Below are 27,947 nucleotides of genomic sequence, written 5' to 3' on the forward strand. Positions count from 1 at the left end.
GACCTCTAGCCTGCCTGCCACTCTGAGCCTGCCTTGACTCTGAACCCGCCTGTCTGACCATACTGCCTGCCCTGACCTCGAGCCTGCCTGCCACTCTGAGCCTGCCTTGACTCTGAACCCGCCTGTCTGACCATACTGCCTGCCCTGACCTCGAGCCTGCCTGCCACTCTGAGCCTGCCTTGACTCTGAACCCCGCCTGTCTGACCATACTGCCTGCCATGACCTCGAGCCTGCCTGCCACTCTGAGCCTGCCTTGACTCTGAACCCGCCTGTCTGACCATACTGCCTGCCCTGACCTCGAGCCTGCCTGCCACTCTGAGCCTGCCTTGACTCTGAACCCGCCTGTCTGACCATACTGCCTGCCCTGACTTCGAGCCTGCCTGCCACTCTGAGCCTGCCTTGACTCTGAACCCGCCTGTCTGACCATACTGCCTGCCCTGACCTCGAGCCTGCCTGCCACTCTGAGCCTGCCTTGACTCTGAACCCGCCTGTCTGACCATACTGCCTGCCCTGACCTCGAGCCTGCCTGCCACTCTGAGCCTGCCTTGACTCTGAACCCGCCTGTCTGACCATACTGCCCTGACCTCGAGCCTGCCTGCCACTCTGAGCCTGCCTTGACTCTGAACCCGCCTGTCTGACCATACTGCCTGCCCTGACCCTGAGCCTGCCTTGACTCTGAACCCGCCTGTCTGACCATACTGCCTGCCCTGACCCTGAGCCTGCCTTGACTCTGAACCCGCCTGTCTGACCATACTGCCTGCCCTGACCCTGAGCCTGCCTTGACTCTGAACCCGCCTGTCTGACCATACTGCCTGCCCTAACCCTGAGCCTGCCTTGACTCTGAACCCGCCTGTCTGACCATACTGCCTGCCCTGACCTCTAGCCTGCCTTGACTCTGAACCCGCCTGTCTGACCATACTGCCTGCCCTGACCTCTAGCCTGCCTTGACTCTGAACCCGCCTGTCTGACCATACTGCCTGCCCTGACCTCTAGCCTGCCTTGACTCTGAACCCGCCTGTCTGACCATACTGCCTGCCCTGACCTCTAGCCTGCCTTGACTCTGAACCCGCCTGTCTGACCGTACTGCCTGCCCTGACCTCTAGCCTGCCTTGACTCTGAACCCGCCTGTCTGACCATACTGCCCTGACCTCTAGCCTGCCTTGACTCTGAACCCACCTGTCTGACCATACTGCCCTGACCTCTAGCCTGCCTTGACTCTGAACCCGCCTGTCTGACCATACTGCCCTGACCTCTAGCCTGCCTTGACTCTGAACCCACCTGTCTGACCATACTGCCCTGACCTCTAGCCTGCCTTGACTCTGAACCCACCTGTCTGACCATACTGCCTGCCCTGACCTCTAGCCTGCCTTGACTCTGAACCCACCTGTCTGACCATAATGCCTGCCCTGACCTCTAGCCTGCCTTGACTCTGAACCCGCCTGTCTGACCATACTGCCTGCCCTGACCTCTAGCCTGCCTTGACTCTGAACCCACCTGTCTGACCATACTGCCTGCCCTGACCTCTAGCCTGCCTTGACTCTGAACCCACCTTTCTGACCATACTGCCTGCCCTGACCTCTACCCTGCCTTGACTCTGAACCCGCCTGTCTGACCATACTGCCTGCCCTGACCTCTAGCCTGCCTTGACTCTGAACCCGCCTGTCTGACCATACTGCCCTGACCTCTAGCCTGCCTTGACTCTGAACCCACCTGTCTGACCATACTGCCCTGACCTCTAGCCTGCCTTGACTCTGAACCCGCCTGTCTGACCACACTGCCCTGACCTCTAGCCTGCCTTGACTCTGAACCCGCCTGTCTGACCATACTGCCCTGACCTCTAGCCTGCCTTGACTCTGAACCCGCCTGTCTGACCATACTGCCCTGACCTCTAGCCTGCCTTGACTCTGAACCCGCCTGTCTGACCATACTGCCTGCCCTGACCTCGAGCCTGCCTGCCACTCTGAGCCTGCCTTGACTCTGAACCCGCCTGTCTGACCATACTGCCTGCCCTGACCTCGAGCCTGCCTGCCACTCTGAGCCTGCCTTGACTCTGAACCTGCCTGTCTGACCATACTGCCTGCCCTGACCTCGAGCCTGCCTGCCACTCTGAGCCTGCCTTGACTCTGAACCCGCCTGTCTGACCATACTGCCTGCCCTGACCTCGAGCCTGCCTGCCACTCTGAGCCTGCCTTGACTCTGAACCCGCCTGTCTGACCATACTGCCTGCCCGGACCTCTAGCCTGCCTTGACTCTGAACCCGCCTGTCTGACCATACTGCCTGCCCTGAACTCTAGCCTGCCTTGACTCTGAACCCGCCTGTCTGACCATACTGCCCTGACCTCTAGCCTGCCTTGACTCTGAACCCACCTGTCTGACCATACTGCCCTGACCTCTAGCCTGCCTTGACTCTGAACCCGCCTGTCTGACCACACTGCCCTGACCTCTAGCCTGCCTTGACTCTGAACCCGCCTGTCTGACCATACTGCCCTGACCTCTAGCCTGCCTTGACTCTGAACCCGCCTGTCTGACCATACTGCCCTGACCTCTAGCCTTCCTTGACTCTGAACCCGCCTGTCTGACCATACTGCCTGCCCTGACCTCGAGCCTGCCTGCCACTCTGAGCCTGCCTTGACTCTGAACCCGCCTGTCTGACCATACTGCCTGCCCTGACCTCGAGCCTGCCTGCCACTCTGAGCCTGCCTTGACTCTGAACCTGCCTGTCTGACCATACTGCCTGCCCTGACCTCGAGCCTGCCTGCCACTCTGAGCCTGCCTTGACTCTGAACCCGCCTGTCTGACCATACTGCCTGCCCTGACCTCGAGCCTGCCTGCCACTCTGAGCCTGCCTTGACTCTGAACCCGCCTGTCTGACCATACTGCCCTGACCTCGAGCCTGCCTGCCACTCTGAGCCTGCCTTGACTCTGAACCCGCCTGTCTGACCATACTGCCTGCCCGGACCTCTAGCCTGCCTTGACTCTGAACCCGCCTGTCTGACCATACTGCCTGCCCTGACCTCTAGCCTGCCTTGACTCTGAACCCGCCTGTCTGACCATACTGCCTGCCCTGACCCTGAGCCTGCCTTGACTCTGAACCCGCCTGTCTGACCATACTGCCTGCCCTGACCCTGAGCCTGCCTTGACTCTGAACCCGCCTGTCTGACCATACTGCCTGCCCTGACCTCTAGCCTGCCTTGACTCTGAACCCGCCTGTCTGACCATACTGCCTGCCCTGTCCTCGAGCCTGCCTTGACTCTGAACCCGCCTGTCTGACCATACTGCCTGCCCTGACCCTGAGCCTGCCTTGACTCTGAACCCGCCTGTCTGACCATACTGCCTGCCCTGACCCTGAGCCTGCCTTGACTCTGAACCTGCCTGTCTGACCATACTGCCTGCCCTAACCCTGAGCCTGCCTTGACTCTGAACCCGCCTGTCTGACCATACTGCCTGCCCTGACCTCTAGCCTGCCTTGACTCTGAACCCGCCTGTCTTACCATACTGCCTGCCCTGACCTCTAGCCTGCCTTGACTCTGAACCCGCCTGTCTGACCATACTGCCTGCCCTGACCTCTAGCCTGCCTTGACTCTGAACCCGCCTGTCTGACCATACTGCCTGCCCTGACCTCTAGCCTGCCTTGACTCTGAACCCGCCTGTCTGACCGTACTGCCTGCCCTGACCTCTAGCCTGCCTTGACTCTGAACCCGCCTGTCTGACCATACTGCCCTGACCTCTAGCCTGCCTTGACTCTGAACCCACCTGTCTGACCATACTGCCCTGACCTCTAGCCTGCCTTGACTCTGAACCCGCCTGTCTGACCATACTGCCCTGACCTCTAGCCTGCCTTGACTCTGAACCCACCTGTCTGACCATACTGCCCTGACCTCTAGCCTGCCTTGACTCTGAACCCACCTGTCTGACCATACTGCCTGCCCTGACCTCTAGCCTGCCTTGACTCTGAACCCACCTGTCTGACCATAATGCCTGCCCTGACCTCTAGCCTGCCTTGACTCTGAACCCGCCTGTCTGACCATACTGCCTGCCCTGACCTCTAGCCTGCCTTGACTCTGAACCCACCTGTCTGACCATACTGCCTGCCCTGACCTCTAGCCTGCCTTGACTCTGAACCCACCTTTCTGACCATACTGCCTGCCCTGACCTCTAGCCTGCCTTGACTCTGAACCCGCCTGTCTGACCATACTGCCTGCCCTGACCTCTAGCCTGCCTTGACTCTGAACCCGCCTGTCTGACCATACTGCCCTGACCTCTAGCCTGCCTTGACTCTGAACCCACCTGTCTGACCATACTGCCCTGACCTCTAGCCTGCCTTGACTCTGAACCCGCCTGTCTGACCACACTGCCCTGACCTCTAGCCTGCCTTGACTCTGAACCCGCCTGTCTGACCATACTGCCCTGACCTCTATCCTGCCTTGACTCTGAACCCGCCTGTCTGACCATACTGCCCTGACCTCTAGCCTGCCTTGACTCTGAACCCGCCTGTCTGACCATACTGCCTGCCCTGACCTCGAGCCTGCCTGCCACTCTGAGCCTGCTTTGACTCTGAACCCGCCTGTCTGACCATACTGCCTGCCCTGACCTCGAGCCTGCCTGCCACTCTGAGCCTGCCTTGACTCTGAACCTGCCTGTCTGACCATACTGCCTGCCCTGACCTCGAGCCTGCCTGCCACTCTGAGCCTGCCTTGACTCTGAACCCGCCTGTCTGACCATACTGCCTGCCCTGACCTCGAGCCTGCCTGCCACTCTGAGCCTGCCTTGACTCTGAACCCGCCTGTCTGACCATACTGCCCTGACCTCGAGCCTGCCTGCCACTCTGAGCCTGCCTTGACTCTGAACCCGCCTGTCTGACCATACTGCCTGCCCGGACCTCTAGCCTGCCTTGACTCTGAACCCGCCTGTCTGACCATACTGCCTGCCCTGAACTCTAGCCTGCCTTGACTCTGAACCCGCCTGTCTGACCATACTGCCCTGACCTCTAGCCTGCCTTGACTCTGAACCCACCTGTCTGACCATACTGCCCTGACCTCTAGCCTGCCTTGACTCTGAACCCGCCTGTCTGACCACACTGCCCTGACCTCTAGCCTGCCTTGACTCTGAACCCGCCTGTCTGACCATACTGCCCTGACCTCTAGCCTGCCTTGACTCTGAACCCGCCTGTCTGACCATACTGCCCTGACCTCTAGCCTGCCTTGACTCTGAACCCGCCTGTCTGACCATACTGCCTGCCCTGACCTCGAGCCTGCCTGCCACTCTGAGCCTGCCTTGACTCTGAACCCGCCTGTCTGACCATACTGCCTGCCCTGACCTCGAGCCTGCCTGCCACTCTGAGCCTGCCTTGACTCTGAACCCGCCTGTCTGACCATACTGCCCTGACCTCGAGCCTGCCTGCCACTCTGAGCCTGCCTTGACTCTGAACCCGCCTGTCTGACCATACTGCCTGCCCTGACCCTGAGCCTGCCTTGACTCTGAACCCACCTTTCTGACCATACTGCCTGCCCTGACCTCTACCCTGCCTTGACTCTGAACCCGCCTGTCTGACCATACTGCCTGCCCTGACCTCTAGCCTGCCTTGACTCTGAACCCGCCTGTCTGACCATACTGCCCTGACCTCTAGCCTGCCTTGACTCTGAACCCACCTGTCTGACCATACTGCCCTGACCTCTAGCCTGCCTTGACTCTGAACCCGCCTGTCTGACCACACTGCCCTGACCTCTAGCCTGCCTTGACTCTGAACCCGCCTGTCTGACCATACTGCCCTGACCTCTAGCCTGCCTTGACTCTGAACCCGCCTGTCTGACCATACTGCCCTGACCTCTAGCCTGCCTTGACTCTGAACCCGCCTGTCTGACCATACTGCCTGCCCTGACCTCGAGCCTGCCTGCCACTCTGAGCCTGCCTTGACTCTGAACCCGCCTGTCTGACCATACTGCCTGCCCTGACCTCGAGCCTGCCTGCCACTCTGAGCCTGCCTTGACTCTGAACCTGCCTGTCTGACCATACTGCCTGCCCTGACCTCGAGCCTGCCTGCCACTCTGAGCCTGCCTTGACTCTGAACCCGCCTGTCTGACCATACTGCCTGCCCTGACCTCGAGCCTGCCTGCCACTCTGAGCCTGCCTTGACTCTGAACCCGCCTGTCTGACCATACTGCCTGCCCGGACCTCTAGCCTGCCTTGACTCTGAACCCGCCTGTCTGACCATACTGCCTGCCCTGAACTCTAGCCTGCCTTGACTCTGAACCCGCCTGTCTGACCATACTGCCCTGACCTCTAGCCTGCCTTGACTCTGAACCCACCTGTCTGACCATACTGCCCTGACCTCTAGCCTGCCTTGACTCTGAACCCGCCTGTCTGACCACACTGCCCTGACCTCTAGCCTGCCTTGACTCTGAACCCGCCTGTCTGACCATACTGCCCTGACCTCTAGCCTGCCTTGACTCTGAACCCGCCTGTCTGACCATACTGCCCTGACCTCTAGCCTTCCTTGACTCTGAACCCGCCTGTCTGACCATACTGCCTGCCCTGACCTCGAGCCTGCCTGCCACTCTGAGCCTGCCTTGACTCTGAACCCGCCTGTCTGACCATACTGCCTGCCCTGACCTCGAGCCTGCCTGCCACTCTGAGCCTGCCTTGACTCTGAACCTGCCTGTCTGACCATACTGCCTGCCCTGACCTCGAGCCTGCCTGCCACTCTGAGCCTGCCTTGACTCTGAACCCGCCTGTCTGACCATACTGCCTGCCCTGACCTCGAGCCTGCCTGCCACTCTGAGCCTGCCTTGACTCTGAACCCGCCTGTCTGACCATACTGCCCTGACCTCGAGCCTGCCTGCCACTCTGAGCCTGCCTTGACTCTGAACCCGCCTGTCTGACCATACTGCCTGCCCGGACCTCTAGCCTGCCTTGACTCTGAACCCGCCTGTCTGACCATACTGCCTGCCCTGACCTCTAGCCTGCCTTGACTCTGAACCCGCCTGTCTGACCATACTGCCTGCCCTGACCCTGAGCCTGCCTTGACTCTGAACCCGCCTGTCTGACCATACTGCCTGCCCTGACCCTGAGCCTGCCTTGACTCTGAACCCGCCTGTCTGACCATACTGCCTGCCCTGACCTCTAGCCTGCCTTGACTCTGAACCCGCCTGTCTGACCATACTGCCTGCCCTGTCCTCGAGCCTGCCTTGACTCTGAACCCGCCTGTCTGACCATACTGCCTGCCCTGACCCTGAGCCTGCCTTGACTCTGAACCCGCCTGTCTGACCATACTGCCTGCCCTGACCCTGAGCCTGCCTTGACTCTGAACCTGCCTGTCTGACCATACTGCCTGCCCTAACCCTGAGCCTGCCTTGACTCTGAACCCGCCTGTCTGACCATACTGCCTGCCCTGACCTCTAGCCTGCCTTGACTCTGAACCCGCCTGTCTTACCATACTGCCTGCCCTGACCTCTAGCCTGCCTTGACTCTGAACCCGCCTGTCTGACCATACTGCCTGCCCTGACCTCTAGCCTGCCTTGACTCTGAACCCGCCTGTCTGACCATACTGCCTGCCCTGACCTCTAGCCTGCCTTGACTCTGAACCCGCCTGTCTGACCGTACTGCCTGCCCTGACCTCTAGCCTGCCTTGACTCTGAACCCGCCTGTCTGACCATACTGCCCTGACCTCTAGCCTGCCTTGACTCTGAACCCACCTGTCTGACCATACTGCCCTGACCTCTAGCCTGCCTTGACTCTGAACCCGCCTGTCTGACCATACTGCCCTGACCTCTAGCCTGCCTTGACTCTGAACCCACCTGTCTGACCATACTGCCCTGACCTCTAGCCTGCCTTGACTCTGAACCCACCTGTCTGACCATACTGCCTGCCCTGACCTCTAGCCTGCCTTGACTCTGAACCCACCTGTCTGACCATAATGCCTGCCCTGACCTCTAGCCTGCCTTGACTCTGAACCCGCCTGTCTGACCATACTGCCTGCCCTGACCTCTAGCCTGCCTTGACTCTGAACCCACCTGTCTGACCATACTGCCTGCCCTGACCTCTAGCCTGCCTTGACTCTGAACCCACCTTTCTGACCATACTGCCTGCCCTGACCTCTAGCCTGCCTTGACTCTGAACCCGCCTGTCTGACCATACTGCCTGCCCTGACCTCTAGCCTGCCTTGACTCTGAACCCGCCTGTCTGACCATACTGCCCTGACCTCTAGCCTGCCTTGACTCTGAACCCACCTGTCTGACCATACTGCCCTGACCTCTAGCCTGCCTTGACTCTGAACCCGCCTGTCTGACCACACTGCCCTGACCTCTAGCCTGCCTTGACTCTGAACCCGCCTGTCTGACCATACTGCCCTGACCTCTATCCTGCCTTGACTCTGAACCCGCCTGTCTGACCATACTGCCCTGACCTCTAGCCTGCCTTGACTCTGAACCCGCCTGTCTGACCATACTGCCTGCCCTGACCTCGAGCCTGCCTGCCACTCTGAGCCTGCTTTGACTCTGAACCCGCCTGTCTGACCATACTGCCTGCCCTGACCTCGAGCCTGCCTGCCACTCTGAGCCTGCCTTGACTCTGAACCTGCCTGTCTGACCATACTGCCTGCCCTGACCTCGAGCCTGCCTGCCACTCTGAGCCTGCCTTGACTCTGAACCCGCCTGTCTGACCATACTGCCTGCCCTGACCTCGAGCCTGCCTGCCACTCTGAGCCTGCCTTGACTCTGAACCCGCCTGTCTGACCATACTGCCCTGACCTCGAGCCTGCCTGCCACTCTGAGCCTGCCTTGACTCTGAACCCGCCTGTCTGACCATACTGCCTGCCCGGACCTCTAGCCTGCCTTGACTCTGAACCCGCCTGTCTGACCATACTGCCTGCCCTGAACTCTAGCCTGCCTTGACTCTGAACCCGCCTGTCTGACCATACTGCCCTGACCTCTAGCCTGCCTTGACTCTGAACCCACCTGTCTGACCATACTGCCCTGACCTCTAGCCTGCCTTGACTCTGAACCCGCCTGTCTGACCACACTGCCCTGACCTCTAGCCTGCCTTGACTCTGAACCCGCCTGTCTGACCATACTGCCCTGACCTCTAGCCTGCCTTGACTCTGAACCCGCCTGTCTGACCATACTGCCCTGACCTCTAGCCTGCCTTGACTCTGAACCCGCCTGTCTGACCATACTGCCTGCCCTGACCTCGAGCCTGCCTGCCACTCTGAGCCTGCCTTGACTCTGAACCCGCCTGTCTGACCATACTGCCTGCCCTGACCTCGAGCCTGCCTGCCACTCTGAGCCTGCCTTGACTCTGAACCCGCCTGTCTGACCATACTGCCCTGACCTCGAGCCTGCCTGCCACTCTGAGCCTGCCTTGACTCTGAACCCGCCTGTCTGACCATACTGCCTGCCCTGACCCTGAGCCTGCCTTGACTCTGAACCCGCCTGTCTGACCATACTGCCTGCCCTGACCCTGAGCCTGCCTTGACTCTGAACCCGCCTGTCTGACCATACTGCCTGCCCTGACCCTGAGCCTGCCTTGACTCTGAACCCGCCTGTCTGACCATACTGCCTGCCCTAACCCTGAGCCTGCCTTGACTCTGAACCCGCCTGTCTGACCATACTGCCTGCCCTGACCTCTAGCCTGCCTTGACTCTGAACCCGCCTGTCTGACCATACTGCCTGCCCTGACCTCTAGCCTGCCTTGACTCTGAACCCGCCTGTCTGACCATACTGCCTGCCCTGACCTCTAGCCTGCCTTGACTCTGAACCCGCCTGTCTGACCATACTGCCCTGACCTCGAGCCTGCCTGCCACTCTGAGCCTGCCTTGACTCTGAACCCGCCTGTCTGACCATACTGCCTGCCCGGACCTCTAGCCTGCCTTGACTCTGAACCCGCCTGTCTGACCATACTGCCTGCCCTGAACTCTAGCCTGCCTTGACTCTGAACCCGCCTGTCTGACCATACTGCCCTGACCTCTAGCCTGCCTTGACTCTGAACCCACCTGTCTGACCATACTGCCCTGACCTCTAGCCTGCCTTGACTCTGAACCCGCCTGTCTGACCACACTGCCCTGACCTCTAGCCTGCCTTGACTCTGAACCCGCCTGTCTGACCATACTGCCCTGACCTCTAGCCTGCCTTGACTCTGAACCCGCCTGTCTGACCATACTGCCCTGACCTCTAGCCTGCCTTGACTCTGAACCCGCCTGTCTGACCATACTGCCTGCCCTGACCTCGAGCCTGCCTGCCACTCTGAGCCTGCCTTGACTCTGAACCCGCCTGTCTGACCATACTGCCTGCCCTGACCTCGAGCCTGCCTGCCACTCTGAGCCTGCCTTGACTCTGAACCCGCCTGTCTGACCATACTGCCCTGACCTCGAGCCTGCCTGCCACTCTGAGCCTGCCTTGACTCTGAACCCGCCTGTCTGACCATACTGCCTGCCCTGACCCTGAGCCTGCCTTGACTCTGAACCCGCCTGTCTGACCATACTGCCTGCCCTGACCCTGAGCCTGCCTTGACTCTGAACCCGCCTGTCTGACCATACTGCCTGCCCTGACCCTGAGCCTGCCTTGACTCTGAACCCGCCTGTCTGACCATACTGCCTGCCCTAACCCTGAGCCTGCCTTGACTCTGAACCCGCCTGTCTGACCATACTGCCTGCCCTGACCTCTAGCCTGCCTTGACTCTGAACCCGCCTGTCTGACCATACTGCCTGCCCTGACCTCTAGCCTGCCTTGACTCTGAACCCGCCTGTCTGACCATACTGCCTGCCCTGACCTCTAGCCTGCCTTGACTCTGAACCCGCCTGTCTGACCATACTGCCTGCCCTGACCTCTAGCCTGCCTTGACTCTGAACCCGCCTGTCTGACCGTACTGCCTGCCCTGACCTCTAGCCTGCCTTGACTCTGAACCCGCCTGTCTGACCATACTGCCCTGACCTCTAGCCTGCCTTGACTCTGAACCCACCTGTCTGACCATACTGCCCTGACCTCTAGCCTGCCTTGACTCTGAACCCGCCTGTCTGACCATACTGCCCTGACCTCTAGCCTGCCTTGACTCTGAACCCACCTGTCTGACCATACTGCCCTGACCTCTAGCCTGCCTTGACTCTGAACCCACCTGTCTGACCATACTGCCTGCCCTGACCTCTAGCCTGCCTTGACTCTGAACCCACCTGTCTGACCATAATGCCTGCCCTGACCTCTAGCCTGCCTTGACTCTGAACCCGCCTGTCTGACCATACTGCCTGCCCTGACCTCTAGCCTGCCTTGACTCTGAACCCACCTGTCTGACCATACTGCCTGCCCTGACCTCTAGCCTGCCTTGACTCTGAACCCACCTTTCTGACCATACTGCCTGCCCTGACCTCTACCCTGCCTTGACTCTGAACCCGCCTGTCTGACCATACTGCCTGCCCTGACCTCTAGCCTGCCTTGACTCTGAACCCGCCTGTCTGACCATACTGCCCTGACCTCTAGCCTGCCTTGACTCTGAACCCACCTGTCTGACCATACTGCCCTGACCTCTAGCCTGCCTTGACTCTGAACCCGCCTGTCTGACCACACTGCCCTGACCTCTAGCCTGCCTTGACTCTGAACCCGCCTGTCTGACCATACTGCCCTGACCTCTAGCCTGCCTTGACTCTGAACCCGCCTGTCTGACCATACTGCCCTGACCTCTAGCCTGCCTTGACTCTGAACCCGCCTGTCTGACCATACTGCCTGCCCTGACCTCGAGCCTGCCTGCCACTCTGAGCCTGCCTTGACTCTGAACCCGCCTGTCTGACCATACTGCCTGCCCTGACCTCGAGCCTGCCTGCCACTCTGAGCCTGCCTTGACTCTGAACCTGCCTGTCTGACCATACTGCCTGCCCTGACCTCGAGCCTGCCTGCCACTCTGAGCCTGCCTTGACTCTGAACCCGCCTGTCTGACCATACTGCCTGCCCTGACCTCGAGCCTGCCTGCCACTCTGAGCCTGCCTTGACTCTGAACCCGCCTGTCTGACCATACTGCCCTGACCTCGAGCCTGCCTGCCACTCTGAGCCTGCCTTGACTCTGAACCCGCCTGTCTGACCATACTGCCTGCCCGGACCTCTAGCCTGCCTTGACTCTGAACCCGCCTGTCTGACCATACTGCCTGCCCTGAACTCTAGCCTGCCTTGACTCTGAACCCGCCTGTCTGACCATACTGCCCTGACCTCTAGCCTGCCTTGACTCTGAACCCACCTGTCTGACCATACTGCCCTGACCTCTAGCCTGCCTTGACTCTGAACCCGCCTGTCTGACCACACTGCCCTGACCTCTAGCCTGCCTTGACTCTGAACCCGCCTGTCTGACCATACTGCCCTGACCTCTAGCCTGCCTTGACTCTGAACCCGCCTGTCTGACCATACTGCCCTGACCTCTAGCCTGCCTTGACTCTGAACCCGCCTGTCTGACCATACTGCCTGCCCTGACCTCGAGCCTGCCTGCCACTCTGAGCCTGCCTTGACTCTGAACCCGCCTGTCTGACCATACTGCCTGCCCTGACCTCGAGCCTGCCTGCCACTCTGAGCCTGCCTTGACTCTGAACCTGCCTGTCTGACCATACTGCCTGCCCTGACCTCGAGCCTGCCTGCCACTCTGAGCCTGCCTTGACTCTGAACCCGCCTGTCTGACCATACTGCCTGCCCTGACCTCGAGCCTGCCTGCCACTCTGAGCCTGCCTTGACTCTGAACCCGCCTGTCTGACCATACTGCCCTGACCTCGAGCCTGCCTGCCACTCTGAGCCTGCCTTGACTCTGAACCCGCCTGTCTGACCATACTGCCTGCCCGGACCTCTAGCCTGCCTTGACTCTGAACCCGCCTGTCTGACCATACTGCCTGCCCTGACCTCTAGCCTGCCTTGACTCTGAACCCGCCTGTCTGACCATACTGCCTGCCCTGACCCTGAGCCTGCCTTGACTCTGAACCCGCCTGTCTGACCATACTGCCTGCCCTGACCCTGAGCCTGCCTTGACTCTGAACCCGCCTGTCTGACCATACTGCCTGCCCTGACCTCTAGCCTGCCTTGACTCTGAACCCGCCTGTCTGACCATACTGCCTGCCCTGTCCTCGAGCCTGCCTTGACTCTGAACCCGCCTGTCTGACCATACTGCCTGCCCTGACCCTGAGCCTGCCTTGACTCTGAACCCGCCTGTCTGACCATACTGCCTGCCCTGACCCTGAGCCTGCCTTGACTCTGAACCTGCCTGTCTGACCATACTGCCTGCCCTAACCCTGAGCCTGCCTTGACTCTGAACCCGCCTGTCTGACCATACTGCCTGCCCTGACCTCTAGCCTGCCTGGACTCTGAACCCGCCTGTCTTACCATACTGCCTGCCCTGACCTCTAGCCTGCCTTGACTCTGAACCCGCCTGTCTGACCATACTGCCTGCCCTGACCTCTAGCCTGCCTTGACTCTGAACCCGCCTGTCTGACCATACTGCCTGCCCTGACCTCTAGCCTGCCTTGACTCTGAACCCGCCTGTCTGACCGTACTGCCTGCCCTGACCTCTAGCCTGCCTTGACTCTGAACCCGCCTGTCTGACCATACTGCCCTGACCTCTAGCCTGCCTTGACTCTGAACCCACCTGTCTGACCATACTGCCCTGACCTCTAGCCTGCCTTGACTCTGAACCCGCCTGTCTGACCATACTGCCCTGACCTCTAGCCTGCCTTGACTCTGAACCCACCTGTCTGACCATACTGCCCTGACCTCTAGCCTGACTTGACTCTGAACCCACCTGTCTGACCATACTGCCTGCCCTGACCTCTAGCCTGCCTTGACTCTGAACCCACCTGTCTGACCATAATGCCTGCCCTGACCTCTAGCCTGCCTTGACTCTGAACCCGCCTGTCTGACCATACTGCCTGCCCTGACCTCTAGCCTGCCTTGACTCTGAACCCACCTGTCTGACCATACTGCCTGCCCTGACCTCTAGCCTGCCTTGACTCTGAACCCACCTTTCTGACCATACTGCCTGCCCTGACCTCTAGCCTGCCTTGACTCTGAACCCGCCTGTCTGACCATACTGCCTGCCCTGACCTCTAGCCTGCCTTGACTCTGAACCCGCCTGTCTGACCATACTGCCCTGACCTCTAGCCTGCCTTGACTCTGAACCCACCTGTCTGACCATACTGCCCTGACCTCTAGCCTGCCTTGACTCTGAACCCGCCTGTCTGACCACACTGCCCTGACCTCTAGCCTGCCTTGACTCTGAACCCGCCTGTCTGACCATACTGCCCTGACCTCTATCCTGCCTTGACTCTGAACCCGCCTGTCTGACCATACTGCCCTGACCTCTAGCCTGCCTTGACTCTGAACCCGCCTGTCTGACCATACTGCCTGCCCTGACCTCGAGCCTGCCTGCCACTCTGAGCCTGCCTTGACTCTGAACCCGCCTGTCTGACCATACTGCCTGCCCTGACCTCGAGCCTGCCTGCCACTCTGAGCCTGCCTTGACTCTGAACCTGCCTGTCTGACCATACTGCCTGCCCTGACCTCGAGCCTGCCTGCCACTCTGAGCCTGCCTTGACTCTGAACCCGCCTGTCTGACCATACTGCCTGCCCTGACCTCGAGCCTGCCTGCCACTCTGAGCCTGCCTTGACTCTGAACCCGCCTGTCTGACCATACTGCCCTGACCTCGAGCCTGCCTGCCACTCTGAGCCTGCCTTGACTCTGAACCCGCCTGTCTGACCATACTGCCTGCCCGGACCTCTAGCCTGCCTTGACTCTGAACCCGCCTGTCTGACCATACTGCCTGCCCTGAACTCTAGCCTGCCTTGACTCTGAACCCGCCTGTCTGACCATACTGCCCTGACCTCTAGCCTGCCTTGACTCTGAACCCACCTGTCTGACCATACTGCCCTGACCTCTAGCCTGCCTTGACTCTGAACCCGCCTGTCTGACCACACTGCCCTGACCTCTAGCCTGCCTTGACTCTGAACCCGCCTGTCTGACCATACTGCCCTGACCTCTAGCCTGCCTTGACTCTGAACCCGCCTGTCTGACCATACTGCCCTGACCTCTAGCCTGCCTTGACTCTGAACCCGCCTGTCTGACCATACTGCCTGCCCTGACCTCGAGCCTGCCTGCCACTCTGAGCCTGCCTTGACTCTGAACCCGCCTGTCTGACCATACTGCCTGCCCTGACCTCGAGCCTGCCTGCCACTCTGAGCCTGCCTTGACTCTGAACCTGCCTGTCTGACCATACTGCCTGCCCTGACCTCGAGCCTGCCTGCCACTCTGAGCCTGCCTTGACTCTGAACCCGCCTGTCTGACCATACTGCCTGCCCTGACCTCGAGCCTGCCTGCCACTCTGAGCCTGCCTTGACTCTGAACCCGCCTGTCTGACCATACTGCCTGCCCGGACCTCTAGCCTGCCTTGACTCTGAACCCGCCTGTCTGACCATACTGCCTGCCCTGACCTCTAGCCTGCCTTGACTCTGAACCCGCCTGTCTGACCATACTGCCTGCCCTGACCCTGAGCCTGCCTTGACTCTGAACCCGCCTGTCTGACCATACTGCCTGCCCTGACCCTGAGCCTGCCTTGACTCTGAACCCGCCTTTCTGACCATACTGCCTGCCCTGACCTCTAGCCTGCCTTGACTCTGAACCTGCCTGTCTGACCATACTGCCTGCCCTGTCCTCGAGCCTGCCTTGACTCTGAACCCGCCTGTCTGACCATACTGCCTGCCCTGACCCTGAGCCTGCCTTGACTCTGAACCCGCCTGTCTGACCATACTGCCTGCCCTGACCATGAGCCTGCCTTGACTCTGAACCTGCCTGTCTGACCATACTGCCTGCCCTAACCCTGAGCCTGCCTTGACTCTGAACCCGCCTGTCTGACCATACTGCCTGCCCTGACCTCTAGCCTGCCTTGACTCTGAACCCGCCTGTCTTACCATACTGCCTGCCCTGACCTCTAGCCTGCCTTGACTCTGAACCCGCCTGTCTGACCATACTGCCTGCCCTGACCTCTAGCCTGCCTTGACTCTGAACCCGCCTGTCTGACCATACTGCCCTGACCTCTAGCCTGCCTTGACTCTGAACCCACCTGTCTGACCATACTGCCCTGACCTCTAGCCTGCCTTGACTCTGAACCCGCCTGTCTGACCATACTGCCCTGACCTCTAGCCTGCCTTGACTCTGAACCCACCTGTCTGACCATACTGCCCTGACCTCTAGCCTGCCTTGACTCTGAACCCACCTGTCTGACCATACTGCCTGCCCTGACCTCTAGCCTGCCTTGACTCTGAACCCACCTGTCTGACCATACTGCCTGCCCTGACCTCTAGCCTGCCTTGACTCTGAACCCGCCTGTCTGACCATACTGCCTGCCCTGACCTCTAGCCTGCCTTGACTCTGAAGCCGCCTGTCTGACCATACTGCCTGCCCTGACCTCGAGCCTGCCTGCCACTCTGAGCCTGCCTTGACTCTGAACCCGCCTGTCTGACCATACTGCCTGCCCTGACCTCGAGCCTGCCTTGACTCTGAACCCGCCTGTCTGACCATACTGCCTGCCCTGACCTCTAGCCTGCCTGCCACTCTGAGCCTGCCTTGACTCTGAACCCGCCTGTCTGACCATACTGCCTGCCCTGACCTCGAGCCTGCCTGCCACTCTGAGCCTGCCTTGACTCTGAACCCGCCTGTCTGACCATACTGCCTGCCCTGACCTCGAGCCTGCCTGCCACTCTGAGCCTGCCTTGACTCTGAACCCGCCTGTCTGACCATACTGCCTGCCATGACCTCGAGCCTGCCTGCCACTCTGAGCCTGCCTTGACTCTGAACCCGCCTGTCTGACCATACTGCCTGCCCTGACCTCGAGCCTGCCTGCCACTCTGAGCCTGCCTTGACTCTGAACCCACCTGTCTGACCATACTGCCTGCCCTGACCTCGAGCCTGCATGCCACTCTGAGCCTGCCTTGACTCTGAACCTGCCTGTCTGACCATACTGCCTGCCCTGACCTCGAGCCTGCCTGCCACTCTGAGCCTGCCTTGACTCTGAACCCGCCTGTCTGACCATACTGCCTGCCCTGACCTCGAGCCTGCCTGCCACTCTGAGCCTGCCTTGACTCTGAACCCGCCTGTCTGACCATACTGCCCTGACCTCGAGCCTGCCTGCCACTCTGAGCCTGCCTTGACTCTGAACCCGCCTGTCTGACCATACTGCCTGCCCGGACCTCTAGCCTGCCTTGACTCTGAACCCACCTGTCTGACCATACTGCCTGCCCTGACCTCTAGCCTGCCTTGACTCTGAACCCGCCTGTCTGACCATACTGCCTGCCCTGACCCTGAGCCTGCCTTGACTCTGAACCCGCCTGTCTGACCATACTGCCTGCCCTGACCTCGAGCCTGCCTTGACTCTGAACCCGCCTGTCTGACCATACTGCCTGCCCTAACCCTGAGCCTGCCTTGACTCTGAACCCGCCTGTCTGACCATACTGCCTGCCCTGACCTCTAGCCTGCCTTGACTCTGAACCCGCCTGTCTGACCATACTGCCTGCCCTGACCTCTAGCCTGCCTTGACTCTGAACCCGCCTGTCTGACCATACTGCCTGCCCTGACCTCTAGCCTGCCTTGACTCTGAACCCGCCTGTCTGACCATACTGCCTGCCCTGACCTCTAGCCTGCCTTGACTCTGAACCCGCCTGTCTGACCGTACTGCCTGCCCTGACCTCTAGCCTGCCTTGACTCTGAACCCGCCTGTCTGACCATACTGCCTGCCCTGACCTCGAGCCTGCCTGCCACTCTGAGCCTGCCTTGACTCTGAACCCGCCTGTCTGACCATACTGCCCTGACCTCGAGCCTGCCTGCCACTCTGAGCCTGCCTTGACTCTGAACCCCGCCTCTCTGACCATACTGCCTGCCCTGACCTCGAGCCTGCCTTGACTCTGAACCCGCCTGTCTGACCATACTGCCTGCCCTGACCTCTAGCCTGCCTTGACTCTGAACCCGCCTGTCTGACCATACTGCCTGCCCTGACCCTGAGCCTGCCTTGACTCTGAACCCGCCTGTCTGACCATACTGCCTGCCCTGACCCTGAGCATGCCTTGACTCTGAACCCGCCTGTCTGACCATACTGCCTGCCCTGACCTCTAGCCTGCCTTGACTTTGAACCCGCCTGTCTGACCATACTGCCTGCCCTGACCTCTAGCCTGCCTTGACTCTGAACCCGCCTGTCTGACCATACTGCCTGCCCTGACCTCTAGCCTGCCTTGACTCTGAACCCGCCTGTCTGACCATACTGCCTGCCCTGACCTCGAGCCTGCCTGCCACTCTGAGCCTGCCTTGACTCTGAACCCGCCTGTCTGACCATACTGCCTGCCCTGACCTCGAGCCTGCCTGCCACTCTGAGCCTGCCTTGACTCTGAACCCGCCTGTCTGACCATACTGCCTGCCATGACCTCGAGCCTGCCTGCCACTCTGAGCCTGCCTTGACTCTGAACCCGCCTGTCTGACCATACTGCCTGCCCTGACCTCGAGCCTGCCTGCCACTCTGAGCCTGCCTTGACTCTGAACCCGCCTGTCTGACCATACTGCCTGCCCTGACTTCGAGCCTGCCTGCCACTCTGAGCCTGCCTTGACTCTGAACCCGCCTGTCTGACCATACTGCCTGCCCTGACCTCGAGCCTGCCTGCCACTCTGAGCCTGCCTTGACTCTGAACCCGCCTGTCTGACCATACTGCCTGCCCTGACCTCGAGCCTGCCTGCCACTCTGAGCCTGCCTTGACTCTGAACCCGCCTGTCTGACCATACTGCCCTGACCTCGAGCCTGCCTGCCACTCTGAGCCTGCCTTGACTCTGAACCCGCCTGTCTGACCATACTGCCTGCCCTGACCCTGAGCCTGCCTTGACTCTGAACCCGCCTGTCTGACCATACTGCCTGCCCTGACCCTGAGCCTGCCTTGACTCTGAACCCGCCTGTCTGACCATACTGCCTGCCCTGACCCTGAGCCTGCCTTGACTCTGAACCCGCCTGTCTGACCATACTGCCTGCCCTAACCCTGAGCCTGCCTTGACTCTGAACCCGCCTGTCTGACCATACTGCCTGCCCTGACCTCTAGCCTGCCTTGACTCTGAACCCGCCTGTCTGACCATACTGCCAGCCCTGACCTCTAGCCTGCCTTGACTCTGAACCCGCCTGTCTGACCATACTGCCTGCCCTGACCTCTAGCCTGCCTTGACTCTGAACCCGCCTGTCTGACCATACTGCCTGCCCTGACCTCTAGCCTGCCTTGACTCTGAACCCGCCTGTCTGACCGTACTGCCTGCCCTGACCTCTAGCCTGCCTTGACTCTGAACCCGCCTGTCTGACCATACTGCCCTGACCTCTAGCCTGCCTTGACTCTGAACCCACCTGTCTGACCATACTGCCCTGACCTCTAGCCTGCCTTGACTCTGAACCCGCCTGTCTGACCATACTGCCCTGACCTCTAGCCTGCCTTGACTCTGAACCCACCTGTCTGACCATACTGCCCTGACCTCTAGCCTGCCTTGACTCTGAACCCACCTGTCTGACCATACTGCCTGCCCTGACCTCTAGCCTGCCTTGACTCTGAACCCACCTGTCTGACCATAATGCCTGCCCTGACCTCTAGCCTGCCTTGACTCTGAACCCGCCTGTCTGACCATACTGCCTGCCCTGACCTCTAGCCTGCCTTGACTCTGAACCCACCTGTCTGACCATACTGCCTGCCCTGACCTCTAGCCTGCCTTGACTCTGAACCCACCTTTCTGACCATACTGCCTGCCCTGACCTCTACCCTGCCTTGACTCTGAACCCGCCTGTCTGACCATACTGCCTGCCCTGACCTCTAGCCTGCCTTGACTCTGAACCCGCCTGTCTGACCATACTGCCCTGACCTCTAGCCTGCCTTGACTCTGAACCCACCTGTCTGACCATACTGCCCTGACCTCTAGCCTGCCTTGACTCTGAACCCGCCTGTCTGACCACACTGCCCTGACCTCTAGCCTGCCTTGACTCTGAACCCGCCTGTCTGACCATACTGCCCTGACCTCTAGCCTGCCTTGACTCTGAACCCGCCTGTCTGACCATACTGCCCTGACCTCTAGCCTGCCTTGACTCTGAACCCGCCTGTCTGACCATACTGCCTGCCCTGACCTCGAGCCTGCCTGCCACTCTGAGCCTGCCTTGACTCTGAACCCGCCTGTCTGACCATACTGCCTGCCCTGACCTCGAGCCTGCCTGCCACTCTGAGCCTGCCTTGACTCTGAACCTGCCTGTCTGACCATACTGCCTGCCCTGACCTCGAGCCTGCCTGCCACTCTGAGCTTGCCTTGACTCTGAACCCGCCTGTCTGACCATACTGCCTGCCCTGACCTCGAGCCTGCCTGCCACTCTGAGCCTGCCTTGACTCTGAACCCGCCTGTCTGACCATACTGCCCTGACCTCGAGCCTGCCTGCCACTCTGAGCCTGCCTTGACTCTGAACCCGCCTGTCTGACCATACTGCCTGCCCGGACCTCTAGCCTGCCTTGACTCTGAACCCGCCTGTCTGACCATACTGCCTGCCCTGAACTCTAGCCTGCCTTGACTCTGAACCCGCCTGTCTGACCATACTGCCCTGACCTCTAGCCTGCCTTGACTCTGAACCCACCTGTCTGACCATACTGCCCTGACCTCTAGCCTGCCTTGACTCTGAACCCGCCTGTCTGACCACACTGCCCTGACCTCTAGCCTGCCTTGACTCTGAACCCGCCTGTCTGACCATACTGCCCTGACCTCTAGCCTGCCTTGACTCTGAACCCGCCTGTCTGACCATACTGCCCTGACCTCTAGCCTGCCTTGACTCTGAACCCGCCTGTCTGACCATACTGCCTGCCCTGACCTCGAGCCTGCCTGCCATTCTGAGCCTGCCTTGACTCTGAACCCGCCTGTCTGACCATACTGCCTGCCCTGACCTCGAGCCTGCCTGCCACTCTGAGCCTGCCTTGACTCTGAACCTGCCTGTCTGACCATACTGCCTGCCCTGACCTCGAGCCTGCCTGCCACTCTGAGCCTGCCTTGACTCTGAACCCGCCTGTCTGACCATACTGCCTGCCCTGACCTCGAGCCTGCCTGCCACTCTGAGCCTGCCTTGACTCTGAACCCGCCTGTCTGACCATACTGCCCTGACCTCGAGCCTGCCTGCCACTCTGAGCCTGCCTTGACTCTGAACCCGCCTGTCTGACCATACTGCCTGCCCGGACCTCTAGCCTGCCTTGACTCTGAACCCGCCTGACTGACCATACTGCCTGCCCTGACCTCTAGCCTGCCTTGACTCTGAACCCGCCTGTCTGACCATACTGCCTGCCCTGACCCTGAGCCTGCCTTGACTCTGAACCCGCCTGTCTGACCATACTGCCTGCCCTGACCCTGAGCCTGCCTTGACTCTGAACCCGCCTGTCTGACCATACTGCCTGCCCTGACCTCTAGCCTGCCTTGACTCTGAACCCGCCTGTCTGACCATACTGCCTGCCCTGTCCTCGAGCCTGCCTTGACTCTGAACCCGCCTGTCTGACCATACTGCCTGCCCTGACCCTGAGCCTGCCTTGACTCTGAACCCGCCTGTCTGACCATACTGCCTGCCCTGACCCTGAGCCTGCCTTGACTCTGAACCCGCCTGTCTGACCATACTGCCTGCCCTAACCCTGAGCCTGCCTTGACTCTGAACCCGCCTGTCTGACCATACTGCCTGCCCTGACCTCTAGCCTGCCTTGACTCTGAACCCGCCTGTCTTACCATACTGCCTGCCCTGACCTCTAGCCTGCCTTGACTCTGAACCCGCCTGTCTGACCATACTGCCTGCCCTGACCTCTAGCCTGCCTTGACTCTGAACCCGCCTGTCTGACCATACTGCCTGCCCTGACCTCTAGCCTGCCTTGACTCTGAACCCGCCGGTCTGACCGTACTGCCTGCCCTGACCTCTAGCCTGCCTTGACTCTGAACCCGCCTGTCTGACCATACTGCCCTGACCTCTAGCCTGCCTTGACTCTGAACCCACCTGTCTGACCATACTGCCCTGACCTCTAGCCTGCCTTGACTCTGAACCCGCCTGTCTGACCATACTGCCCTGACCTCTAGCCTGCCTTGACTCTGAACCCACCTGTCTGACCATACTGCCCTGACCTCTAGCCTGCCTTGACTCTGAACCCACCTGTCTGACCATACTGCCTGCCCTGACCTCTAGCCTGCCTTGACTCTGAACCCACCTGTCTGACCATACTGCCTGCCCTGACCTCTAGCCTGCCTTGACTCTGAACCCGCCTGTCTGACCATACTGCCTGCCCTGACCTCTAGCCTGCCTTGACTCTGAACCCACCTGTCTGACCATACTGCCTGCCCTGACCTCTAGCCTGCCTTGACTCTGAACCCACCTGTCTGACCACACTGCCCTGACCTCTAGCCTGCCTTGACTCTGAACCCGCCTGTCTGACCATACTGCCCTGACCTCTAGCCTGCCTTGACTCTGAACCCGCCTGTCTGACCATACTGCCCTGACCTCTAGCCTGCCTTGACTCTGAACCCGCCTGTCTGACCATACTGCCTGCCCTGACCTCGAGCCTGCCTGCCACTCTGAGCCTGCCTTGACTCTGAACCCGCCTGTCTGACCATACTGCCTGCCCTGACCTCGAGCCTGCCTGCCACTCTGAGCCTGCCTTGACTCTGAACCTGCCTGTCTGACCATACTGCCTGCCCTGACCTCGAGCCTGCCTGCCACTCTGAGCCTGCCTTGACTCTGAACCCGCCTGTCTGACCATACTGCCTGCCCTGACCTCGAGCCTGCCTGCCACTCTGAGCCTGCCTTGACTCTGAACCCGCCTGTCTGACCATACTGCCCTGACCTCGAGCCTGCCTGCCACTCTGAGCCTGCCTTGACTCTGAACCCGCCTGTCTGACCATACTGCCTGCCCGGACCTCTAGCCTGCCTTGACTCTGAACCCGCCTGTCTGACCATACTGCCTGCCCTGACCTCTAGCCTGCCTTGACTCTGAACCCGCCTGTCTGACCATACTGCCTGCCCTGACCCTGAGCCTGCCTTGACTCTGAACCCGCCTGTCTGACCATACTGCCTGCCCTGACCCTGAGCCTGCCTTGACTCTGAACCCGCCTGTCTGACCATACTGCCTGCCCTGACCTCTAGCCTGCCTTGACTCTGAACCCGCCTGTCTAACCATACTGCCTGCCCTGTCCTCGAGCCTGCCTTGACTCTGAACCCGCCTGTCTGACCATACTGCCTGCCCTGACCCTGAGCCTGCCTTGACTCTGAACCCGCCTGTCTGACCATACTGCCTGCCCTGACCCTGAGCCTGCCTTGACTCTGAACCCGCCTGTCTGACCATACTGCCTGCCCTAACCCTGAGCCTGCCTTGACTCTGAACCCGCCTGTCTGACCATACTGCCTGCCCTGACCTCTAGCCTGCCTTGACTCTGAACCCGCCTGTCTGACCATACTGCCTGCCCTGACCTCTAGCCTGCCTTGACTCTGAACCTGCCTGTCTGACCATACTGCCTGCCCTGACCTCTAGCCTGCCTTGACTCTGAACCCGCCTGTCTGACCATACTGCCTGCCCTGACCTCTAGCCTGCCTTGACTCTGAACCCGCCTGTCTGACCGTACTGCCTGCCCTGACCTCTAGCCTGCCTTGACTCTGAACCCGCCTGTCTGACCATACTGACCTGACCTCTAGCCTGCCTTGACTCTGAACCCACCTGTCTGACCATACTGCCCTGACCTCTAGCCTGCCTTGACTCTGAACCCGCCTGTCTGACCATACTGCCCTGACCTCTAGCCTGCCTCGACTCTGAACCCGCCTGTCTGACCATACTGCCTGCCCTGACCTCGAGCCTGCCTGCCACTCTGAGCCTGCCTTGACTCTGAACCTGCCTGTCTGACCATACTGCCTGCCCTGACCTCGAGCCTGCCTGCCACTCTGAGCCTGCCTTGACTCTGAACCCGCCTGTCTGACCATACTGCCTGCCCTGACCTCGAGCCTGCCTGCCACTCTGAGCCTGCCTTGACTCTGAACCCGCCTGTCTGACCATACTGCCCTGACCTCGAGCCTGCCTGCCACTCTGAGCCTGCCTTGACTCTGAACCCGCCTGTCTGACCATACTGCCTGCCCGGACCTCTAGCCTGCCTTGACTCTGAACCCGCCTGTCTGACCATACTGCCTGCCCTGAACTCTAGCCTGCCTTGACTCTGAACCCGCCTGTCTGACCATACTGCCCTGACCTCTAGCCTGCCTTGACTCTGAACCCACCTGTCTGACCATACTGCCCTGACCTCTAGCCTGCCTTGACTCTGAACCCGCCTGTCTGACCACACTGCCCTGACCTCTAGCCTGCCTTGACTCTGAACCCGCCTGTCTGACCATACTGCCCTGACCTCTAGCCTGCCTTGACTCTGAACCCGCCTGTCTGACCATACTGCCCTGACCTCTAGCCTGCCTTGACTCTGAACCCGCCTGTCTGACCATACTGCCTGCCCTGACCTCGAGCCTGCCTGCCACTCTGAGCCTGCCTTGACTCTGAACCCGCCTGTCTGACCATACTGCCTGCCCTGACCTCGAGCCTGCCTGCCACTCTGAGCCTGCCTTGACTCTGAACCTGCCTGTCTGACCATACTGCCTGCCCTGACCTCGAGCCTGCCTGCCACTCTGAGCCTGCCTTGACTCTGAACCCGCCTGTCTGACCATACTGCCTGCCCTGACCTCGAGCCTGCCTGCCACTCTGAGCCTGCCTTGACTCTGAACCCGCCTGTCTGACCATACTGCCCTGACCTCGAGCCTGCCTGCCACTCTGAGCCTGCCTTGACTCTGAACCCGCCTGTCTGACCATACTGCCTGCCCGGACCTCTAGCCTGCCTTGACTCTGAACCCGCCTGTCTGACCATACTGCCTGCCCTGACCTCTAGCCTGCCTTGACTCTGAACCCGCCTGTCTGACCATACTGCCTGCCCTGACCCTGAGCCTGCCTTGACTCTGAACCCGCCTGTCTGACCATACTGCCTGCCCTGACCCTGAGCCTGCCTTGACTCTGAACCCGCCTGTCTGACCATACTGCCTGCCCTGACCTCTAGCCTGCCTTGACTCTGAACCCGCCTGTCTGACCATACTGCCTGCCCTGTCCTCGAGCCTGCCTTGACTCTGAACCCGCCTGTCTGACCATACTGCCTGCCCTGACCCTGAGCCTGCCTTGACTCTGAACCCGCCTGTCTGACCATACTGCCTGCCCTGACCCTGAGCCTGCCTTGACTCTGAACCCGCCTGTCTGACCATACTGCCTGCCCTAACCCTGAGCCTGCCTTGACTCTGAACCCGCCTGTCTGACCATACTGCCTGCCCTGACCTCTAGCCTGCCTTGACTCTGAACCCGCCTGTCTTACCATACTGCCTGCCCTGACCTCTAGCCTGCCTTGACTCTGAACCCGCCTGTCTGACCATACTGCCTGCCCTGACCTCTAGCCTGCCTTGACTCTGAACCCGCCTGTCTGACCATACTGCCTGCCCTGACCTCTAGCCTGCCTTGACTCTGAACCCGCCTGTCTGACCGTACTGCCTGCCCTGACCTCTAGCCTGCCTTGACTCTGAACCCGCCTGTCTGACCATACTGCCCTGACCTCTAGCCTGCCTTGACTCTGAACCCACCTGTCTGACCATACTGCCCTGACCTCTAGCCTGCCTTGACTCTGAACCCGCCTGTCTGACCATACTGCCCTGACCTCTAGCCTGCCTTGACTCTGAACCCACCTGTCTGACCATACTGCCCTGACCTCTAGCCTGCCTTGACTCTGAACCCACCTGTCTGACCATACTGCCTGCCCTGACCTCTAGCCTGCCTTGACTCTGAACCCACCTGTCTGACCATACTGCCTGCCCTGACCTCTAGCCTGCCTTGACTCTGAACCCGCCTGTCTGACCATACTGCCTGCCCTGACCTCTAGCCTGCCTTGACTCTGAACCCACCTGTCTGACCATACTGCCTGCCCTGACCTCTAGCCTGCCTTGACTCTGAACCCACCTGTCTGACCACACTGCCCTGACCTCTAGCCTGCCTTGACTCTGAACCCGCCTGTCTGACCATACTGCCCTGACCTCTAGCCTGCCTTGACTCTGAACCCGCCTGTCTGACCATACTGCCTGCCCTGACCCTGAGCCTGCCTTGACTCTGAACCCGCCTGTCTGACCATACTGCCTGCCCTAACCCTGAGCCTGCCTTGACTCTGAACCCGCCTGTCTGACCATACTGCCTGCCCTGACCTCTAGCCTGCCTTGACTCTGAACCCGCCTGTCTGACCATACTGCCTGCCCTGACCTCTAGCCTGCCTTGACTCTGAACCTGCCTGTCTGACCATACTGCCTGCCCTGACCTCTAGCCTGCCTTGACTCTGAACCCGCCTGTCTGACCATACTGCCTGCCCTGACCTCTAGCCTGCCTTGACTCTGAACCCGCCTGTCTGACCGTACTGCCTGCCCTGACCTCTAGCCTGCCTTGACTCTGAACCCGCCTGTCTGACCATACTGACCTGACCTCTAGCCTGCCTTGACTCTGAACCCACCTGTCTGACCATACTGCCCTGACCTCTAGCCTGCCTTGACTCTGAACCCGCCTGTCTGACCATACTGCCCTGACCTCTAGCCTGCCTTGACTCTGAACCCGCCTGTCTGACCATACTGCCTGCCCTGACCTCGAGCCTGCCTGCCACTCTGAGCCTGCCTTGACTCTGAACCTGCCTGTCTGACCATACTGCCTGCCCTGACCTCGAGCCTGCCTGCCACTCTGAGCCTGCCTTGACTCTGAACCCGCCTGTCTGACCATACTGCCTGCCCTGACCTCGAGCCTGCCTGCCACTCTGAGCCTGCCTTGACTCTGAACCCGCCTGTCTGACCATACTGCCCTGACCTCGAGCCTGCCTGCCACTCTGAGCCTGCCTTGACTCTGAACCCGCCTGTCTGACCATACTGCCTGCCCGGACCTCTAGCCTGCCTTGACTCTGAACCCGCCTGTCTGACCATACTGCCTGCCCTGAACTCTAGCCTGCCTTGACTCTGAACCCGCCTGTCTGACCATACTGCCCTGACCTCTAGCCTGCCTTGACTCTGAACCCACCTGTCTGACCATACTGCCCTGACCTCTAGCCTGCCTTGACTCTGAACCCGCCTGTCTGACCACACTGCCCTGACCTCTAGCCTGCCTTGACTCTGAACCCGCCTGTCTGACCATACTGCCCTGACCTCTAGCCTGCCTTGACTCTGAACCCGCCTGTCTGACCATACTGCCCTGACCTCTAGCCTGCCTTGACTCTGAACCCGCCTGTCTGACCATACTGCCTGCCCTGACCTCGAGCCTGCCTGCCACTCTGAGCCTGCCTTGACTCTGAACCCGCCTGTCTGACCATACTGCCTGCCCTGACCTCGAGCCTGCCTGCCACTCTGAGCCTGCCTTGACTCTGAACCTGCCTGTCTGACCATACTGCCTGCCCTGACCTCGAGCCTGCCTGCCACTCTGAGCCTGCCTTGACTCTGAACCCGCCTGTCTGACCATACTGCCTGCCCTGACCTCGAGCCTGCCTGCCACTCTGAGCCTGCCTTGACTCTGAACCCGCCTGTCTGACCATACTGCCCTGACCTCGAGCCTGCCTGCCACTCTGAGCCTGCCTTGACTCTGAACCCGCCTGTCTGACCATACTGCCTGCCCGGACCTCTAGCCTGCCTTGACTCTGAACCCGCCTGTCTGACCATACTGCCTGCCCTGACCTCTAGCCTGCCTTGACTCTGAACCCGCCTGTCTGACCATACTGCCTGCCCTGACCCTGAGCCTGCCTTGACTCTGAACCCGCCTGTCTGACCATACTGCCTGCCCTGACCCTGAGCCTGCCTTGACTCTGAACCCGCCTGTCTGACCATACTGCCTGCCCTGACCTCTAGCCTGCCTTGA

The sequence above is a fragment of the Oncorhynchus kisutch genome, linkage group LG9 (assembly GCF_002021735.2).
Source record: "Oncorhynchus kisutch isolate 150728-3 linkage group LG9, Okis_V2, whole genome shotgun sequence".
NCBI classification, from domain to species: Eukaryota; Metazoa; Chordata; class Actinopteri; order Salmoniformes; family Salmonidae; genus Oncorhynchus; species Oncorhynchus kisutch.